Below are 13,455 nucleotides of genomic sequence, written 5' to 3'. Positions count from 1 at the left end.
ACTGAAGTGGGAGGGGCAGCCTAGGTAAGGGTTCCATCAACACTTGTTGAGTGATGGCATGCATGGAAGAATGAAGAGCCAATCTATAGTTACAATGCTGCTGGTCTGCTGAGTGTGATGTAGGACATGGGGCTGAAGAAGAGGTGGTTGTGATTAGATGTGGGAGGGTGGAGATGAACGTGTCACATCACTAATAAGATGTGTAGATGAAGGTTACTGGCCTTCTTGGATGACCCATATGCTTACCACTGTTTAATAAGCCCGTGGCCACCAGGAAAGAAGGGACTCAAGGTTATTCCATCAGCTTTGACCAAGTTTTCTATCATTATTTAGCCCTATATCTTTCTCTGCTGGAGTACAGGGTGGTTATAAAAGACATCTTGAATGACTCAATTCAAATAAACCTGAAATACAGTCTCCACTTGCCATGCAAATGTTTATCCAAGCTTGTCAGATGGACATTGGCAGAAAGCACACTTCTTCCCCCAGAGAAAAGAAAGATGTCACTAAAATTATCTTGGACTCCATAGGTGACATTAGTATAGCCAGACTGCAGAGCATCAAGTGGCAATTTACATGTTAGCTTCTGTTGTGCTAAATGGAAGAAATCATACCCTTGTTGTGTCAATTATGTAGGTGAGAAAACTCCCCCTGCCACGGGCCTGGCGCTGGGCTGCACGTGGGCCCAGGGGCCACTTATCTGCTTGTATAGGTGGATTCTTTGCTGCTTGGCTCTAGAGGAAAATGCATCTTACATAAGGTGCTGCTCCATAGATAAGTCTGTTGTTAATATGCCTCAGACTGCCTTTGCCATGGCTATTATCACGGATACATGCGACGTACATCTTTTTTATCGGTGTGCATTGTACTTGTGGTAAAAAAAATAAAAAAATAAAAATGGAAAAGAGACCACAGGATGTCATTTGTTATTTTTAAAAAAATAAAAAATTTTTTGCTGCAGATTCAACCCATACCACATATTATCCCCGATGAATAAAACTGGAACATCAAACATGCATTAATCAAATTTGTGGGTTTTTCAGAATGGACTTTTCCATAGTTCAGTGTGATTCAGCAGGTACTTGCAGGGCATTATGCCTGAGCTGAATGAACTTGTTAAATGCTCCCTGTTATGATTCTGTCCCATCATTATTGTTTTAAAAGGTAGAGTAATTTCCTCCCCCCTGCCAAAAATAAAGAGGATTTGATGATGAACTCTTTTAGCTGAGAGAATAGAGGAGGAGACATGGGGGCCCAGTGTGAATCTGGGCCATTTCTTCTTTAATATCCAAGAACTCATCAGTCTAGGGAAACAGAGGCAGCTCAACCTGACATTTGTTCCAATAAAAGCTGACCGTGCAGCAGAGTGAGCCCCAGCTGTACTGTTAGGGAACCTCTTCTGAAGACCCTGACCTGCCTGGGGGCTTCAGAGTTGTGGGAAACTGTTAAAAGGTGTTTTCCGGCAGTGATAAGATAATAATGCATTTTCCCATTTTCCTGGACCCAGGAAGACAGACACTTGAACAATAACCTGTGATGAAACCACCCAAGGAAGCCAGGGCCAGGAGGCCCCTCAGTGAGTTCAGAGTAACCATGTCTCTGCGCCTCTGTGTCCCTATCTATGAGAGGCCCAGAGTGGAATAAATGACCAATGACATCCCCGTGCTGACTGTATGTGGACAGTGCCTAAGGGCCATATTTCACCACCACTCTAGTCCTCTCCATACCATTTCTGGGCTTCCTTTCTCGGCAAGGAGCAGCTGAGGTGCTAGCTGGGGATCCCACTTAAGCTCTGGCTTCGCCCTCATCTCAAGTAAAGCCCAGATCCCAGACTAGAGTTGATACTAAGAGGAAAGGATCTTCCAAGAGGCATAGAGACCCCAAAAAGGTGGGTCTGAGGACAATGGGTAGAGACTGAAGAGTCTGACATTCTTTCAAAAGGAATGTGAATCCTGGGTGTAGTCTGGCTGAGAGTTTTTTTCATCACTTGCCCAAGAGGGTGTATACTGATGGTTCCAGTTTCAAACAACATGCACAAAGGCCAAAGGAGGACACAACAGACATGTGGAGGGGACATTCTCAATGCTCCACCAGATCCTCTTGGATCTCTTTCACCATTTCTGTATACCTCTCTCCTGGCTTCACCATGCTTTTGCCCTAATGGCCAGCAATCCACTTCTGGAATTCAGACCCTTCACATGGAGGTCAGTTTACAAGTCCTAGGCAGTACTGAATGCTGAGAAAGAGTCTTAGATATTTTCCAGAGCTTGACCCAGACCATCAGAATTCTCTCTTGCCTATAATTCATGTGTACCAGCACTCTCTAACCCTCTCACCTCTTTGGGAATACCATGACCCAACTGGCTGCCTGACAATCAGTGAACCATATTTATGTTGCCTTCTACATGACACTAGGCATAAAATGGTTAAATCAGGAACCCTAGTATCCCCACCACAACCCCACCACCCACACCCTCTTCCTTACCCTCAACTGCTAGGGCCTGGAGTCATATTTAATGGTGTCAATCACACAGAAAGTGCCATGATACCTGTGTTTTGTCCCAGACCCAAGATGAAGACTCTTCTATCCAATGTAATATTAAATGCCCCTCCCATTGTTGATTGTAGCAGCAGAGAACACTAAGCAAGGCAAGGTACCCAACATCCAGGCCCCAAAAACAGGCTGAGTGCTCAGGTTCAGGTATAGAGGCCAAGGAATGAGAGAGAACAAGAAAATAAGAGAATGGGAGTGAGCATGACACACACAACCCCTCCACTCACCCTTTTTGTCAGGCTGGCAACCATTCATTCCACAGTGTCCTGAAGTTAAGAACCCTGTATTCACTCATTTGAAAATGGAATAATTGCCTATGTGCCTATCCACAGAAATTAGCAAATAAAAATTCAATATTTACAGATTCACTTTTAGTGTCTACAGATACAAAGGAGCTTTCTGCCAACAGTAAAAGTAACTAGGTCCAAAGTGAGTCCAAAATTGAACAAATTATACCAACTACCTCTTGGTCCACTGCATAAGGATAGCTCATCACCTTGGGGCCCTTGGGGACCCTTCTTGTTATGCAAATTAAGGCCATATATATTTGGAAAGAGGATGCTAAGACCCCATGGGGATATAAGGTATATAGTACCTCATTGTATAATGCCCTAGAGGAGTGTAGCAGGGCTATATGGTGCAGTGAAGGCAATACCCCTGCTAGTGCCCCTAGATCTGCAGGAAGATGAACTCACCAAGGTTCTTAGAAACATTAAAGCAAGAGGATAGAATTTTTATTTCAAGTTGGTAATCAGGCTCAAACGTAAAACTCTTAAAACAAAAAATCAACCTTCCAGTCTAAATAGGGTGGATCATGAAAGAGGCCTGGCACAGGCTGGAAGAGAGAATAAAGACTATTTTATTGGTAAACCATTCTAGGGGGATCTACCAGTTCCTCCGAGAACTTTCTACCAGCCCTATACCCCTTGTCCTTAGAGGTCGACTGAGACCGCATTCCAGAGTGCCAAGCCACGCCTCCACTTTCTCTTAGCCCCGGCATAAGGTCCTAGATTGAAGAGCTACCCCACATAAGTTTAATACTGATTCAGTCAAGCTTCTTAAATCCAGAATAGCAACCACTTGGCAGCCCCCTCTGCCCCAACTTCCCCCAGGACTGAGGGGGAATGCTCCTCCGAGTCTGGTCTTCTCTTGCACCCGGGGGAGAGGAGCAATTCGTGGCTGCTGAGAACGAACTGAGAGAATGCCTGGCACTCCGTGGCAGTCCTGGGTCCCTGGCTGTCCCCATAGCACCCTCCCCTCCCCCACCCCGCCCTCTCGTTAGCGCTGTGAAGCGACCATCTCTGCTGCGCCAAGCCCCACAATTCACACAGGAATCCACGTCGCAATCCGGGGCACAGCATCAGTCGGTCTGCATTACCTCTCCATAATAATCTCATATATCAAATCTGGGAGACCCCGGCTCTGCCTGTGAGCGACTCCGTTAGACGCTGAATATCATTATCAGAGCCCCTCGCTCCCTCGGCTTCGTATGCAAACTCCTGAGCTCCCTGGAGTCCTTCCCGAAGAAAGTGCCCTGCTCCACGGAGGACATTTGTTATTTTGCAGGAGAGGTCGCTGAGGCTCCACCGAGACCGAATGAAATTAACGGCAGCCGCCAGTTGGCGGCAACCAAGACCTACATTGACACCTAGTGGCCTCTCTGGGAACTGCAGCCGCTCTGGCGGGTTGCTTGGAAAGCCGCTCCGAAAGCTGAACAACGCCACTGGTCTAGATATTCACTAATACCCAGAAAGAGGACTGAGTGAGAAACAAATATTCACTTTTCAACACCCCTTTGGTGATAGATAAACCCACCTTTAATGTTTAAATATCTTAACTTGTCAAACCGCGCGGGGGGGGTGGGGGGGTTGGGTGGGCATATATTGAAGCCATAACTGTTTCATCCCATCTCAGGATAAAGCCAGGTCATTGAGAAAGGGAAATGGAGGAATTGAATCAAATGCATAAGTGGAATCCATCTTTACATTGCACATCTCTATGACTTAGAAATCAGTCCTACACATACACAAATGTGCAAAGATAGCCATCGCATCAGTGTTTGGAATGAATGAATGAATGAATGAGAAAGAGAGAAAATAACCTAACGGCGCCATGTATATATGTTAACAATATGTATGTAACAATATGTACAATATACATGACAAGTCATACATATATACACAGTATACGTGATATGGCATTTTTTTGTTATCATTACCGAATTCAATTTTACCTTTATTTGGAGTCTCCATTGCTCCTGATAGCAGAAAATGTAATCATGGTCTGTCCTGGAAGAAGTCAGGCATTTTATATTTCAACTTAGTCAATGCAGTTTTCTTTCCTTACCTTGGCTCTTAAATTTAGGGGCCTATTTCATCACATTTTAAGGGGAAGGTATCTGTTCCCCAAATCTCCAAATGGAGGTTTATCACTGACCCGTCAGTCCCTGAGTCCCCAAACTTGATCTGGAGAGTTCTATAACCCCCTCTTATATGATATCTAACCTCCAGGGGAGGGCACATAAGGCTTCCCTTTTAGACACCCTAACTTTTTCATTACTTCTTCCCCATCTTTCCTCTTCCTCCTCCTCAGCTTGATCTAGTCTGGGGATGGGAGGAGGGGGGAAAACTGTCAATATATAATCTTCTCTATCTTTTCTATTTTATAACTAAGATGAGAACTTTCTAGCTTAAAATCCAAGAATTTGGCATATTTCATCTGATTCCACTGTGACAGCTTCCTTAGAACGAGTATCTCCCATCTACCTTCTTAAATCCTGAGTGGAGGAGGGATCCAGAGTAAAGGCAGTATGGAGTGGGAGAACCATAACTGGTGATACTGCACGTATCATCCCATCTCAGAGAGAAAAGGATCTAGAAGGAGACACACCACATATTAACACAACTTCACTGCCTCTTCTAGAAGACCTGAATCAGTGGGGCCCCAAACACTGAGACAGGTTGCAACACTTGGAAAACCTCCTGGAGTGAGCCCCTACTGTGTGCTGTACCACGTGTCTGAGCCCTAAATAACAAGTGCCTCAAGTTCATCACAAGCTACAGAAGGAGGAGAAGCAGCAGAAAGTCTTCTCCCCCTCCCCAATGGAAAAAAAACAAAACAAAACAAAACAAAGATTTGTTAAATCAGTTTACAGAGAAAGAAGAAAATTGTAGAAGGTTATGGAGACTCCAGTCACATGTCCCCTATTCTCCTACCCTGAACCAAGGAAGGCAGGAGACTCTTATAACCCAGATGTTTCCTTTGATAGGAATACAATCTGGTGCAACACTGTCTCACAACTTCACTGATACTTGATCTCCTTTTCCTGTTCCCAGTGGGGCATGGTGCTGCTTGGGAGAGATTGTTTGTTTTTTACTACTTTACCTTCATCACAATCTGTGTACTTTTCAAACTGGAATTTTATTGCAATTATAGAAATGCTTCAGCCATTCCCTCTCCTACATTCTCACTAGTTTTCTCATTCAGGAACTCTTCTTGGATGTGTGTTGGAATTTCTCAACTACCTTCTGTGACTAAACATCTTATGCATATTTTTCATATTTTTATCTTCTGATGGTATATTATATGAAATTTCTATCTTTTGATTTACTCATCTCTCATCAGTTATTCTAGCCTGTTGTTTATCCTATTTATTGTAGTTTTTTACTTCCAATAGCAGTATTTTTCATAATTCATGTTTCATAATCCCCTGGTCTCCTTGCAGAGATGCTATTCCCTCCTTACCTCTTCAATATATAACATGATGCTAAACTTAAAAGTAATATTCAAATATTATAACTCACCCATTGACAGGATATAAAAGGGTTGAGTTGTTGGACATTTCAAAGGATTTGTGAGGAAGATGTCTCTGAAGTGCTCCGAGTTTCATTGCCCCCAGGGAAGGGTGAAAGGGGAGCAGTTTATCTCTAAACCCCAACTTTAGGGTTCCATGCAGAGAACCCAATATGTGCTCCTTGCTGTTGGGGAACAAAGGGGATGGGTGTCTGGTTCAATTTGAGGAGGCCAAGGGCCTGCGAATGCTGAGTAGATGGCAGCATCTGGGAAAACCAGACACCAAGGAGGAAAACGCAGCTGTGTACTAGTTCGGGTTCTCCAGAAAAACAGAACGAGAGAAAGAGAGAGAGAGAGAGAGAGATTATAAGGAATCAGTTTACATGATTATGTAGGATGAAAAGTCCCAAGATCTGCAGACTGGAGACTGGCAAACTGGAGACTCCGGAGAACAATGGTACAAGTTTCAGTCTGAGTCCCAGTCTGAAGGCAGAAGACTGATATTCCAGCTTGATGACAAGTGAAGAGAGAATTCTTTCTTACTCAGCCTTCTTATTCTATTCAGGCCTTCAGTGGATTAGATGAGGCTCACATACTTTGAAGAGGGCAATCTGCTTTACTCAGTGCACCAGTTAATCAAATGTTAATCTCATCCAGAAATGTCTTCACAAACACACCCAGAACAATGTTTATCCACATGTCTGGGTTTCCCATGGCCCAGTCAAGTTGATGCAAAATTAACCATCACAAGTCCACCCCTTGCCAATTTGGCATTCACATGCCTCTCCTTAAAACATGCTTTATCTCCAGGTGTGCCTGGATGGCTCAGTCCATTGGGCATCCAACTTCAGCTAAGGTCATGATCTCACGGTTTGTGAGTTCAAGACCCATGTGAGGCTCTGTGCTGACAGCTCAGAACCTGGAGCCTGCTTCAGATTCTGTGTTTCCCGTTCTCTCTGCCCCTCCTCTGCTCACGCTCTCCCTCTCTGTCTCTTTCTCTCAAAATAAACAAACATTAAAAAAATTTTAAACATGCTTCATCTCCAAATAAAGATAATAAAAGGTCATAATGCCATCCAACATGATATAACTATTCTGCATATAAACAAAACCACACTCTTTCCCCAGAAGAGGTAAAGTCCTTGAGTAATGTTTACTTCTCTTTGATATCCCATAACTTAAAATACTATGGGATATAAGGTTAACATTATTTTAATACTGATATACATGATATAAGGTCAGTATATCTTATGTTGCATGATAAAGGAATAAGAGAGGGAAGATTAAAGGTATTTCTTTTATATATTCACACACCTATAAACATTCATAACAATAAGGAGGAATAATTGTGATAGACTCCTCATTGCTGTATCTGGTCATGTGGTCATAGCTGGTATTTACAACTACCTTCTTCTGCTACCCATTTCCTTTGCCTCGTTCTTTACCTGCTGAGGTGACTCAAACCCTCATTCCTAAAAGGTCTGGACTGTTAGTGGTCCTGACTGGACTGGATTGTTGTGGTTTTCCATTGAGTTCAATCATAGCACATGGTAACAATAGGAAACACCCTAAGGGATCTCCTATATTCCATACATTTCCTTACCTCCACTGTGGAGTAGGAGTGTAATTTCCTCTGGTAGTCAAAATCAATCACCCAGCATCACAGTAACTCCTTTCTTTGCCTGTTGATTCAGAGGCATGAGGACTATAGAGTAGCCAAGTGGCAGGCTTAACTTCCAGGTCAAGAGCCATTGTTTTATCTCTTGGTGGAGGCTTTCCTCCTGCTGTAACTAAGACCTCTAGGCCCGCAGGGCATAACGTTATGAGAACAGGAAACCCAAAAATTTTGCAAGTGGGTCACTAGAGGTGATAATGAGTGGTGCCACTGCCATTTCCATCTCTTGATTCTTGGACCTGTGAGCTTTGGCTATGGGAAGAAGGGTACTACTTTATACTGGATATTGACTCAAAGCATAAAGTCTTGTGAAGAACACTGTCCTAGCCTTGAAAGGTATTGCCATCTAGATGGTACCATAACTGAGTCTTTAAAAGACCATTCCAGAGTTCCATCAAGCCATGTGCTTTGAAATGGTAGGAAACATGGTAAGATCAATGAATTCCACATAAGCATGGGTTCATTGCGGCATTTCTTTTGCTGTGAAGTTCCTTGATCAGAAGTAATTCTGTCTGTGTGGAATATTATGATAGCAGATAAGGTGTTCTGTAAGACCATGGGTGGTGGTTTTGGCAGAATCACTGTATACAGGGAAGGCAAATCCAAATCCAGAATAAGTGTCTATTCCAGTAAGAAAAAAGCTCTGCCCCTTTCATAATGAAAATGATCCAATATAATCAACCTGCCACCAGGTAACAAGCTAACCACCCCAGGGAATAGTGCCATCTGGGGACCCAAGGTTGGTCTCTGCTGCAAAATTGGGCACTAGCAGTGGCCACAGCAAGGCTGGACTTGGTGAGTGGAAACTCATGTTATTGAGCCTATGCATAACCTGTATCCCTGCCACCATGGCCACCTCATACATGAGTCCATTGAGTGAAGACAGAAGTGACTGGGGAAAGAGAACAAAACCCACAGAATGGATCATCCTATTAACTTGATTATTAAAATCCTTCTCTTCAAAAAAAAAAAAAAATCCTCCTCTTCCAAAGGCACCCTTTGTTGAGCATTCAATGGGACACAAATATCTTCATGTTTTTTGTCCATTCAGAGGAATCTAACCACAGAGCTCTTCCCCCAAATTTTTTGTCACCAATTTTTCTTTTTTTTTTTATTTAAAGTTTATTTATTTTTGAGAAAGAGAGAGAGAGAGAGCACAAGCAAGGGAGGGGCAGAGACAGAGGGGGAGAGAGGATCCAAAGCAGGCTCCGTGCTAACAGCAGAGAGCCTGATGTGGGGCTTGAACCCACGAAATAGTGAGATCATGACCTGAACCAAAGTCAGGTGCTTAACTGACTGAGCCACCCACATGCCCCTGTCACCAATTTTTCAATCATGTTCCTTCCAAGTCCCTGACCATCCAGCCAAACCATTGGCTACAGCCCATAAATCAGCATAATCGCACATCTGGCCATTTCTCCTGCCAAGCAAAGTGAACCACCAGGCACATTGCTCAAAGTTCTGCCCACTGGGAGAGTTTCCCTCCACCACTGTCCATCAGGGATGTCCCAGAGAGGAGTAATAGTGCCACAGCTGTCCATTTTTGTATAGTACCTACATAATTATAAACCAGGCTCATGTCTTCACTTTCTCTGTCAACTGATCACAGGAAACTCCTCATAAGGCCCAAGGTTCAGGCTAAAAGGGAGAAGTCAATGTTCCAAGAGTGGGGATCATGGACACTTGGGCTACTTCCTCATATAACTCACTTGTGACATTAGGGCCTGCTCAGGCCCAATCACATATATATGCTACTTCCATTTCATGATGGAGTGCTGTTGTGTCCAATTTTATGGCTTGGTGTGTCAAATGATGCCCAGTTCATGACTGACAGTTCAGGTCACATGGTAACTTTGTTGCCCATGGTTAAGCATTCTGTCTCTACTAAATCCCAGAGCAGGCCAAGAGCTCCTTCTCAAAAAGAATGTAGTTATCTGCTGAAGATGCCAGAGCTTTGCTACAGAATCCTAAGAGCCTATGCAACAATTCACCCGTAGGGGCATGCCCAAGGCTCCAAACAGCATACCTACCTGCCACTGACAGTGCAAGCCCCATTGGATCTGCTGAAGCATATGGTCCAAGCAGCTGAGAGGCTCACACAGCAGCCTGGACCTGTTGCAGAGCTGTCTCTCATCTGGTCCCAACTCATAACTAGCAGCTTCTTGGGCCACTTGGTAAATGGGCTAGAGTAACACACTCTTATGAAGAATATGTTACCTCCAAAATACAAAGAGGCCCACTAGGGAGGCGCCTGGGTGGCTCAGTCGGTGGGGCGTCCGACTTCGGCTCAGGTCATGATCTCGCGGTCCGTGAGTTCGAGCCCCGTGTCGGGCTCTGTGCTGACAGCTCAGAGCCTGAAGCCTGTTTCAGATTCTGTGTCTCCCTCTCTCTCTGACCTTCCCTCATTCATGCTGTGTCTCTCTCTGTCTCAAAAATGAATAAACGTTAAAAAAAAAAAATTTTTTTTTAAAACAAAGAGGCCCACTAGGCATTATGCCACAATTATGGTTGTAGGGGAGGCCAGATGCAACAATTTTACCCTTCACCTTGGAAAAGATATCTCAACAGACCCTGTACTACTGGGCCCCTAGAAATTTCACTGAGATAGAAGGCCCCTGAATTTTAATCAGATTTATTTACCACCCTCTAATACATACATATTTTACCACTAAGTTTAGAGTAGTTGCTCCTTCTTGTTCACCAGATCCAATCAGCATCATGTTATCAATGTAATGGACCAGTGCAATATCTTGTGGAAGAGAAAGGTGGTCAAGATCCCTATGAACTTCCTTTCCTGGTTGTGGCACTAAGCGGTGAGGAGGTCTTCTCTACATTCACAGCCACACTGTCCATGCAGGTCTTTAGATGCAAGAAGATGGCCACAGCACTGGTGCACTGCTAATGGAGCAATGGCCTCATCAAGTTGAATGGACAGCCCCTGGAGATGATATAGGCTCACACACTGCAATACAAGCTACTGGACCTTGTTCTGCTTCTGGAAAAGGTGCACTTTGCCAGAGTGGACATCTGAGTCCAAGTAAAGCGTGGTGGTTACATGGCCCAGATGGATTTACATAATCCACCTCCAAAGCCTCAGTGGCCTATTATCAGAAGTACATGGATGAGGCTTCCAAGAAGAAGATCAAAGACATCCTCATCCAGTACCACCAGACCCTGTTGCTAAGTGATCCCCAGCACTGTGAATCCAGAAGGTTTGGCAGTCCTGGTGATCATGCTCACTATCAGAAATCCTACCGATAAGCCCATCATGAGAATCAGGGTTCAACTTTATAACAAACAACTGTCACAGGGGAAAACAAATCTCTGTGAACTAAATTATGACACAGGGCTGGAAAGTTGATATACCCTTGAGGTAGGATAGTGAAGGTGTATTGCTGGCCTTGTCAGGCAAAAACAAACTGCTTTGGTGATCTTTACTAACAGGTATTGAGAAAAAAGCAATGGGCAGATTAACAGCTATACACCAGGTACCAGGGGATGGGTTGAGTTACTAAAGCAATGAAACCACCTCTGGTACAGCAGCTGCAACTGGAGTCACACCTGGTTAAGCTTATGATAATCCATAATCCACTGTCATTCCCCAAGATCCATCTGTCTTCCAAATAGGTCAAATAGGTGAGTAAAATGGGGCTATAGAAGGAATCACCACCCCTGCATCTTTCAAGTCCTTGATGGTAGCACTAACCTCTGCAATCCCTCCAGGTACTTGGTATTGCTTTTAATTTACTGTTTTCCTAAGTAAGAACAGTTCTACTTGGCCTTTCCCATCCTAATAGCCCTCATTCCACCAATGATGGAACCAGTGTGGGGATTCTGCCAGCTGCTAAGTATATCTATTCCAATTATGCATTCTAGAAGAAGGGAAATAAACACAGAATGTGTTCATGGGCCCAATGGGCCCACTATGAGTCAAATCTAAATTAAAGCTCCATTAGTCACATGACCTCCATAACTCCCTACCCTTGACTGGTAGGACACAATGACATTTTGGGTCTCCTGGAGTTAATTCAGAGTCAGTATCCAGTATCCTGGGTCAATTCAGAGTCAGTATCCAGTAATCCCCAAAGCCCTTATTATTTCCTTTCTCCAGTGCACAGTTGCCCTCCCAGAGGCTTATAATTCCCTTTGGGGAAGGCTGGGAGGAAGATGAGTAGTATAAATTTTTGGTTGTATACCAAAGTCCTTCCTAGAGGGGATCTAGCCCTCCCTTCATTCACAGGGTTCTGGGTTTATAAACTGGCTCACATTTGGGAATTGATTGAGGAGCTGTGACTCTGTTTTTATAATTCAGGTTAAACTTGTTCACTTAAAAGTTTTCTTATACAGATCAAGTAAACATTTAGTAGGCTTCCCACCTACTTCTAGGAATACCACGAGCAAATAGCCAATGCCAGAGGTCAGTATGAGTTGGACTGTTCTGATTGCTGCTTTGACTCTGCTGTCCACTACAGTAACCACACTCACCTTGCCTTTGGCAGTTGAGCACCACCACTTCACCCCTGCCACCCCAAGATCCAATTACTCCCACTGTATTTAGGTTTCCCAATTCCATGACTGCAGCTCTCACTAGAAGGCCTGGTCTACAGAGAAGAGCAATCACAGAGTTCTACAGCAAAATGTATGTCTTCTGTACCTTCCCAGTGTGAGTGAGTAAATCTTAAATGACAGATCCACTCTAACATTCTAATCTCCCCAAGCTTGTGAATCCCTTTACGTTAAGCCAAGACAGGTCAGTCATTTCTAATTTGCTCACTGTGGGCCGCCTTTTGGTCCGTTTATGTCAACCAAACAGTTACAGCCATTCCTAACTCCTTGAGCTGCAACATAAATGCAGTATCTCTGCTTACTGCACCTGTATCAATAAATCCCACATGATCCAAATTAATGTTCCTTCCACTATTACCTCACACCCTCCATTCCCACACACATTCCCCAGATTTCTGTCTACACAAATTAGAAAACTCAAGTAGTTCTTTTGGAGTATAGTGCATCTCCTTATGGGTCACACTTTGTACCTCATCTTTAGGGATTGGTGGGATTTGAGTCTAGTTATAGGTCTAGACACAAAGAAGGGAGGTGGAGGTGGGGCCTAAGGAAACTCAACATTGTCACCATTGTCTGGCAACTGCCTCAGGGGAGGGGAGGCCATTATAGTTTCCTCAGACAAGGCAAAGTTAATTCTCTCAGTAGGGAATCTCTACCACTAGAGGTGGGAAGGCAGCTTCTACTGGGGGGCAGGGAGGCCTCTTCCACAGGCAAAAAAGATTCATCAAAATTTAGGGGCTCAGGGTGCCTGGATGGCTCGTCCATTAAGCGTCTGACTTCGGCTCAGGTCATGATTTCGCAGTTTGTGAGTTCCAGCCCAGCACTGGGCTCTGTGCTGACAGCTCAAATCCTGGGACCTGCTTTGGAT

The 13,455-nt window shown here is 44.1% G+C and overlaps 1 pseudogene; it reads left to right on the top strand.

The window, feature by feature from the left end:
• LOC115522814 overlaps nucleotides 1-11,282 on the top strand; it is a 36,529-nt pseudogene extending 25,247 nt beyond the window's left edge.
• The last annotated feature ends 2,173 nt before the right edge of the window (nucleotides 11,283-13,455 follow it).

The sequence above is a fragment of the Lynx canadensis genome, chromosome C2 (assembly GCF_007474595.2).
Source record: "Lynx canadensis isolate LIC74 chromosome C2, mLynCan4.pri.v2, whole genome shotgun sequence".
Lineage (NCBI taxonomy): Eukaryota > Metazoa > Chordata > Mammalia > Carnivora > Felidae > Lynx > Lynx canadensis.
Note: the sequence above shows the minus strand (reverse complement) of the source record. Positions and strands in the feature narration are given on the sequence as shown.